The sequence below is a fragment of the Vicia villosa genome, linkage group LG3 (assembly GCF_029867415.1).
Source record: "Vicia villosa cultivar HV-30 ecotype Madison, WI linkage group LG3, Vvil1.0, whole genome shotgun sequence".
Lineage (NCBI taxonomy): Eukaryota > Viridiplantae > Streptophyta > Magnoliopsida > Fabales > Fabaceae > Vicia > Vicia villosa.
In genome coordinates, this window is record NC_081182.1 from 155,270,138 (window position 1) to 155,279,603 (window position 9,466).

General features: G+C 35.8%; 1 pseudogene; it reads right to left on the reverse strand.

The window, feature by feature from the left end:
• The window catches only part of LOC131659221 (pectinesterase QRT1-like), a 3,688-nt pseudogene extending 3,148 nt beyond the window's left edge, over positions 1-540 (reverse strand).
• Between the last annotated feature and the right edge of the window lie 8,926 nt (positions 541-9,466).

Genomic DNA, 9,466 nt, shown 5'->3' on the forward strand with positions numbered 1-9,466 from the left:
CCCTCAAAATACCAATTTTTTTTCCAAAGAAATCAATACCAAAACCAAACGATTTGGAGTTTCGGTAACCATACCGTCGTTAGTAATTTTACTGTTTGTTTTATTCCAATCACCTGATTGATGTTTTCCGGTAACCTTACCGATGCCAGTAACCTTACTGAGATATTCTTTCCAATCACCTGATTGCTGTTTCCCGGTAACCTTACCGATGCCAGTAACCTTACTGAGATATTCTTTCCAATCACCTGATTGATGTTTCCCAGTAACCTTACCGATGCCAGTAACCTTACTGAGATATTCTTTCCAATCACCTGATTGATGTTTCCCGGTAACCTTACCGATGCCAGTAACCTTACTGAGATGTTCTTTCCAATCACCTGATTGATGTTTTCCGGTAACCTTACCGTCGCTAATGACCTTACTGAGTACTCATCCCAATCACCTGATTGATGTATCTCGGTAACCTTACCGATGATAACAACCTTGTTGTTCATTGTACTCATAAATAAGCATTATACATAAGCATGCATACATACTCATTCGCATACACGCAACATTTACATGTGTAAACATACAATTCATTTACAATCATACAACATAACTTTGTACATGCAGCATGTACAACGCCAGGTTACTGGTTCTCACATTTCTAAATTCAGCAGATATGTCAAAGAACTTGCACAGATAAGTTTACTAGTACTATAGCAAGCGAATATTTTTACACAGGTAATCTTGCTATCACTATAGCAAGTGAACCATTTTCACACGACAAACTGCAAGTCCTCGCTATGTAAGTCTCCGGCTTTAGCAGGATAATCCTTCTTTCACATTCAAGTATAAGGTAAATTTAGGGGTCCTCCATTATTTAATTACTCTTCGATCCGAAAAAACGTGAGACCTGCGGATTCTCACGCCATTCGATCCAAGGTAATTAAATAGGGGCAGCTGTCATACCCCAAAATTTACCATATCGTTTAGATATTTATCATGTTGATCTTATCTTTAAACTAACTTATGAATGGCCTGTTTGAAAATAAGGGTATCTATCGGGCTTAACATTTTTTGATCGATAAGCCCATTCTCTTATAAATAGAATTAGGGTGCAATTAGTATGTAATTGGACCCAGTATTTGGCCCACTTAATTTTATTTTATTTATGCATTTTAGAAATATACTAGAAAATAAATATTATTATGTAGTTTTGTTTACTATCCACTCATTGCATTTTGTTCTTATTATTATTATTTATTAATTATCAATTTACATGTTATTTTTCAAATAATTAGTATATATTTAATATAGTTACTCTTTTTATACACATGTGCATATATATGTTTTTTTGGAAAAAATGGTAACAGCAAATTTCGTTCATTTTCTTTTGTAAGAAAACCAAATTACTGACTATAGTTGGACATATTACTTAATTAATCAGTCAGCACAAATTATATTTTATTAAGTATTATTAGGATTGTTTTAGATTGATATTTTTTATTCATTAAAAGAGAAATAAAATAATAATTAATTAAGAGTTTTGAGTGGGTCAACTAGGGTTTGACCCACTGTTCATCTTCATCGCAAGTTCAGCAGCCACCATCCCTTCAAACCGCACAAACCCTAAAATCCTAACAAGCCCAAATCCCGGCAAATCTCAATCTGCAAACTAAATCTTCAGATTCGATCAAAAACGAATTTCGTAGCAAGATAAAATCGAATCCAATCTTAAACAAAATATAATCAAATCATAACAAAAGAGGAAGAAAATAAAATGTAATATTTCGTATTAAGCTGAAACAATTTCTATATTGGAGAAGATTTGATTACACATCACAATCGAATCAAAATACTAATCAATCCGAATCTAATATTCCTAAACTAGAATTAAGACGAAATTCAGACGAAGGTGTAGAAGAAGGATCAGATTCTTTTGCGATTTAGATCGCGGACATCAACTCAAAGCTTCAAGCATCCGCCGCCGTTCTCGATCTGGACCGCCAATCCGTGCTAAGCCCCTTTCCGCCGCGCCACCTTCAAGTTCTCGCATCTGCGAAAACGAAGAGGGAATCAGAAGAGAAGTTAAATCCAACAATTCACAGCAAGGAAGAGGTAAACGCGAGAACCACTTAGCTTTAGGGTTGATTGTGATGACGATTGCTTTTTGATGATGTTCGATTGGGGTTTTGTTGGGAATTTAGGGTTTTTGGGTTTGATTCATGAATGTTGTTGTTTTGTCATAAACGAAGGAGAAAAAGAGAGAGAGGTTTCTGGTTTGGGTTTGATTGAGAGATAGAGGTGGAGGAATTTTGTTTTTGTTTTGTAAGAGAGAGAACCGAAGAGGGGTGAGAATTTTTTGGTTGTTGTTTGAAGAAGAAAAGGTGAGAGAGAGGAAACCGAATGAGAGAGAGAGGAGAGAACTTTGCTAATGTTTTTTTATGTTTTGTTAAAACCGAAAAATTGGAAAGAGGAATAGTCAGCATTGGTTATTGAAAAAGCAATGAGAAGAGATAAGGTTATCTCTCCAGGTCCAGCAGTCATGCGACACATGGCCATTCCCAGGCCATGTGATTGGTCCATTTTTGGGCAACGTACATTAACCTTACCATGGTCCCCATCTGATTTTTGCATGCAGACCGTTGATGATGACCCAGTCGAATCCCAGCCATCCGTTATGCGTGAGTGTACACCGTAATCCATACACCCGCACACACCTAACCAGCGGCCTTGAAACAAAATTGGGCCTAGCCCGTTTTACTATTCTAACCCCCCCTTAATTACTAACCTTCATAAAATACACCCCCATACAAAGATAAAAAAAATAATAAAACTTAATTAATTAATTTTGTGAAATTTCAATTGTTTAATTGTTTGTTTTCTTTCGATGACTTAATTTAATTTTCTCCTGGAACCGACTAAATCTATTAGTCGCATTAGACGAGAAATAATTTTTTATTATTTAATTTATTTATTAATAATATAATTGATTATAGCTTAATTCTCTCCTCGACCCGACTAAAGCTATTAGTCGCATTAGACGAGAGATAAAAAATATATTACTTAAAATACATTTAATTTGCTGCCCGCGACGATCGAATCTATCGATCTGAGTAACCAGCAATGCCCCATTAATCCGTTAGCTATATTGATCAAATATATTGATCATCGCATCTAACGGTGACATATCAAATCAGGGTTGTACGCCCAAATCTTAAAACACTAAACCACGACACTACAGATTTTCATCTCTTCAATACTGCAATGTTTAAACTACGATAAGGTAACTCAAAATACCTTGCGAACATTTGCATTCCAAAACGTTGATAGGCCATTCAAAAAGCCTTCAAAAGACTTCCATTATCAATTCTACGGCGTACAACCATGTGCCCGAACTACGTTGACTCTGATTCTCCCTAAGGAGATACGTAGGCACTTGGATAACCAAGGCGAGTCCCCCTCCCTAAAATCTGAATTCCCTTAAAATCTCAATTTTGCCCTTTTCACTTCTTTAGCTATTATCCTAAATATTTTAGCCATAAGCCTTAACCTTAGATACCAACCTTAGGAAAGGGTTAAGGGTGCCTAAAACCTTCCCTCGACCTGATTATAATAACTTACCCCGAATCTCAAATTGCGTAGGGTTTCCTATTCGCCCTTCAGAATAGGTGGCGACTCTAAACCTTTAATTTTTAGGGCAGGTTGCTACCGTTTGGTAGTAACTTTACCAAGAAGAAAGAAGAAACTGTAAGCTTCATTTTAAGGGGAAGAAAGAGACAATATCATTTTCAGTAGATTGCTGTTGTTACTCCTGTTGTTAGTCAAGCTCCGCAATAGAATGTTTAGAGACCTCAACTTCAACAACAGCCTCAATAATAGGCTCCTCAACAAATTTAACAAAGATGGTATCCAGCTTTTGATCTCATTCCAATGAATTATACGAAACTTCTCCCTATGTTGTTACAAAAGAATTTGGTTCAACTCAGGGATCCACAACCACTTCCGTCTAATCCTCTGTACTAGAACTAAGAAGATGCTCATGGTACTTTCCACAGATGTGCTCCTGGTCACACTGTGGAAAATTGTTATCCTCTCATGAGTGAAGTTCAAAAGCTGGTCCGAAGTGGTATGCTCATCTTCAGAGATGTTAATTTTAATGTTCATGCAAATCCATTACCCAATCATGGGGTTGTTAATGTTGTGCACATTCAGTCTGGTTATGAACGTGTGTACGACGTTCGTGAATCAACAAAATCTTTGTTGCAAATGCATGCTATCTTATGTGAGCTAGACGATTTTCCTCTTCATGATTATAGTGCTTGTTCAACATGTTCAAACTCCATCTGTGGTTGCATGATTGTGGTTGTGTTTATTGTGGAAATTGGTAAACAACCTCTAGTCCTCCCAAAGCCTACAAACTAAGGGTTACTCGCAAGATTGACTAGTTGATCCTAAGACAAGTGCTAATGTAACCAAGGTTTCGACTTGCTCAACTCGGCGCAGACTCTTACTTTAAAAGGAGATAATTCCTCCCAAAGTGTTTGAAGAAGTAAAGTGTCCACAATGATTACGTTATTGCTACCAACTGAAGGTGACTCGTGACCAATAAGACATTGCAGCATTTAACAGAAATACACAACGGCTATATCTTTGGTGAATTCTACTATCATGACAGAATCATGTTCGGCAATGTAAACAACAATATAAAAAGACAGTTCAAAAGTAAATGAAAATAAAACAAAGTGTTCAAAAGGAACGATAGAAAAATAAGGAAATTGCATTAAAGTGAAAATGGTGTTCACGTACATTAGCACTCTTGGACCATGGAACCAAAGCCTCTAGATAAGTCAAAGGAAGTTATAGGAAACGTCGACTTGCAGCGGTTGGACTGCATCTATGACAATGAACCTTTAGGGTTCGAGAAGGATCCCATGGCAAAGGAAAAAATGCAGCCACAAGATCATCTATAAGAAATAAACCTTGGCGAAGATGATGAGAAAATACCAACATACATCAGCGCCAACATCGATAAAGAATTGAAAATTGAGGTAATTTATTTGCTGAAAAAATTTCGAGATTGTTTTGCTTGGGATTATAATGAAATGCCTGGTTTAAGCAGGGATTTGGTAGAATTAAAATTGCCAAGATGGGAAGAAGCCAGTAAAGCAAACAACCAAGAGTTTTGCGCCTGAGGTAATATCGAAGATCAAGGAAGAAATAGAAAGGCTCCTTAAAAGGAAGTACATAAGAACTGCCAGGTATGTCGCTTGGTTGGCCAATATTGTGCCGGTAATTAAGAAAAATAGTTCTTTAAGAGTGTGAATTGAATTTAGAGATCTAAATGTTGCTACTCCAAAAGACAGATATGCCATGTCTGTGACGGAAATGATGGTCGACTCTGCTGCTAGTTTTGAATATTTAAGTATACTTGATGGTTATTCAGGTTATAATCAAATTTTCATTGCAGAAGAGGATGTGCCAAAGACAGCATTTCGGTGTCCAGGAGCTTTAGGCTCATATGAGTGGGTTATTATGTCATTCGGCCTGAAAAATGTCGGAGCAACATATTAAAGGGTAATGAATTCAATGTTTCATGATTTTATTGAAGATTACATGCAAATATACATTGATGATGTGGTGATAAAGTCGAATTGTCAATTTACCCATGTCGAACATCTGCGCAAAGCCTTTGTAAGGATACGAAAATATGGACTAAAAATGAATCCATTAAAGTGTGCTTTTTGTGTGCAGGCAGGTGATTTCCTTGGTTTTGTGGTGCATAAAAAGGGTATTAAAGTAAACCAAAGCAAAACAAAAGCCATTATGGATGTAAAGCCTCCGTCAACTGAAAAACAACTTCAGTCATTATTAGGAAAAATAAATTTCCTGAGGAGGTTTATTTCAAACCTAGGGATGTCAGCTTGCCTTTATTAGCGGAGAACCCCATGGGGATTCCCTGTTTGGGGCCCCAAAGACAGGGAAATTCCCCCCGCGGGGACGGGGATGGGGAACAAAGTCTCTCCGAAGGCACTTCGGGGATGGGGGTGGCGTAAATATCCCCCACCCCGTGGAGTGCCCGCCCCACCTAAAAAAGCATAATGTCCTTAATTAATATATAATTTTAAATTATTATGTAAGTTTATTTGTCATTTCATATAATTAATTTTATACACAAATTTAAAATATATATGTATTGTAATTAAAAGAGTGAGATCTAAATGATTATTTCAATTTTTTTAGTTTGAGATCTTGGTGTTCACGACACTCAATATTATCTATTAAATATTGTTAAAATAATATATTTATCATGAAGGAATAATTTTTAAATTTCTTCCATCTAAATGATTATTTCAATTTTTTTAGTTTGAGATTTTGGTGTTCACGACACTCAATATTATCTATTAAATATTGTTAAAATAATATATTTATCATGAAGGAATAATTTTTAAATTTCTTCCGGTTAGTGTTTGAAGCTTTTACTATTAATTTGGTTTAAAATAAAAAATAAAAAATCATGTTTATAAACCTTGGGGATCCGTGGGGACCCGTGGAGACCGAGATGGGGGACAAAATCCTCCCGTAGCGGGGATCTGAAGAGGAGATGGGGAATAGATTCGAGGGTGGCGATTGTGATGGGAATGTATCCCCTGCCCCCGCCCTGCCCCATTGACATCCAATCAAACCTAAGTGGTAAAACTAAAGTTTTTTCACCACTTTTAAGATTGAAGAGTGAATATTTTCAATGGCGTGAGGAGCATCAAGAGGCCTTCGACAAGATCAAAGAATACTTGATGAAGCCTCCTATAGTGGCTCCTCTTGTTAGAAATAGGTCAATGAGGTTGCACATTTCAACCTCAGAGTCGACTATAGGTAGTATGTTAGTCCAAGAGGATGAAAAAAGTGTTGAAAGACCTGTTTATTATCTCAGTCGATTTCTTAATGATCCTGAAACTAGGTATAGTGATATAGAAAAACTATGTCTATGCTTGTATTTCTCTTGTACCAAGTTAAAGCAATATATTAAATCAGTTGATGTTTACGTATCGTCTCATTTTGATATTATTAAACATATGTTGTCCAAACCAATCTTGCATAGTTGAATTGGTAAATGGGCGTTAGCATTAACTGAATATTCTTTAACTTATGCACCCTTAAAAGCAGTAAAAGGACAAGTGGTGGCTGATTTCTTAGTCGACCATTCAATGGTCGAAATGGCCCAAAACTATGTAGATATAGTGCCATGGAAGTTATACTTCGACGATTCTAGCCATAAGAATGGTTCTGGTATTGGGGGAATCATAATTTCTCTAGAAGGAATTCCAGCAGAGTTCAAGTATAGGATCGAAGGAGTATGCACCAACAATGAGGCTGAATATGAGTCTCTGATCACAAGACTTAAACTTCTGCTGGAATTGGGGGCAAGGAATGTCGAAATTATGAGAGATTCAGAGTTGGTGATCAAATAGGTATCAAGAGAGTACAATTGTGTTAAAGAGAATTTGATAATGTACGTTTTGATTACTATTAGATTGCTAAAGAGATTTGAACGAGCAAACATTTGACACATACCACGGAAGGAGAATCAGGAAGCTAATGATTTGGCATAAGAGGCTCCAGGATACAAGGTTTTAAAGGATCAAAATGAAGAGAAGATCCAAGTAAGAGAGAAGGTGCGAGCGACATTATTGTCACCTTCAGACTTGTCGACCATAAAGTTTGGAGCTGTAGATGAGGAGAACTTCGAAATCATGAATGTTTATGATCAAGGCAATGATTTAGTTCTGATGCTTAATTGTGGATATTCTCCAGAGATAGTTCAGAGATGATCAAGGCATAGATTTAGTTCTGATACTTAATTCTGGGTATTCTCCAAAGATAGTTCAAAGATAATCAAGAAACGAGGCAGATCTAATCAAAGATTCATTATGACTCTTCAGGATACAGTTACTGGGTATAGTTCATTACAGACTCATCCTAGTATATGTCTTCAGATATAGTCTAATGTATGACTCATTCTGGAACTCCACAATGCATTTACTGGGAATAGTCCGTTACAGACTCATCCTGGTATATGTTTTCAGATATGGTCTAATGAATGACTTGTTATGGAATTCTCCATTAGATATGGTCTAATGTATGACTCATTCTAATATTCTTCTTCGGATATGGTCTAATGAAAGGTCCATTCTGGTATTCTTCTTCAAACTTGGTCTAATGAACGACTCACTATTTCAAACAAAGTCTATGACCCAGCTGCTGCGCTTTTTGCTTTCCCTTCTTTTTTTCATGTTTTTCTTGTTTCTGACATTTTCTAATTATTATTGTTTTTAATTAACTCAACCTTTTAATTAACCAAGTAATTAAGCTTAGGATCTTACTAACATTTATTTTCTTTTAGTTAACTTTTTTTTATAATTAGGTTTATTTTAAATTTTCCTATAAAAATCACTAATTAATTAATTTTAGGTTTATGATTAATTTAGAATTAGGGTTAGCATTAATCTAAAAAACCCATAGAAAACCCTAAAAATATATGTTAGGTAGGTGTTGTCCATTAACCTTGTGTCTAGGTTTTTACCCATTAGGTTTTTAACCGACTTAATTAATTAGATTTTTAACCAGTAATTAATTAGATAATTTAGGTTTATAATCTTAGGTTCTTTTCACCTTAACCCTTTTTTATTTTCCTTTCCCATCTCAATTTCTCCTGGTTTTATTTTATCATATTTTTGTATCTGCTCCGGGTTTGTAATAATAATAATAATAATTAGTTAATTAATTTCCCGCAAAATTTCTATTATGTAATTTCCCCAAAGCCTTATAATAGTTGTAGGTTTTTAATTTTCGCGCTCGTTTCTTCCATTATTATGTAACTGCCCCAAAGCCTTGTAATAGCGTAGGACTTTATCTTTCTGCTTTTACTTTCTGCTGATATAACTATTTAGATGTATGTTAATAGGATTGTATGGCAAAACTAAAATCAACCTAGAATAACCCTAATTTTCAGGATTAAATAAATCAATCACTTTGTTTCACACACTCACCTTTAGGGTAATCCTCTCTTCTGTCGCCTTTCGAATAATAGTCAAGTCTCTCGAGCGTAGGGATACCTTAGCATATGCTGCCTCTGATTTAAATCATCATAAAGATCATAGTCCCTTCGATATTGCCTACGATATAAATGATCTCGTCCCTCGATTAAATGATGATAGTCCCTTCTAATGCTAAGGTATCCTTACTTGTTGCCTTTATGACTATTCACATCCCATGCATAGGACTTCCTACCCTCTTTATGGTATGGATAGCCAGTATGACTATTCGATGACCCTTCGATGTCCCTTACATCCAATGAAAGGACTTCCCACTAACTAATGGTGTGGATAGTCTCTTTCCCTCAACGAAAGGCTTTAAGAATAAGAAAGGCTTTAAACTTAGGGTAGGTAGTTCTCAATTGCTTGCTCAATTCAAATCAAAGTTT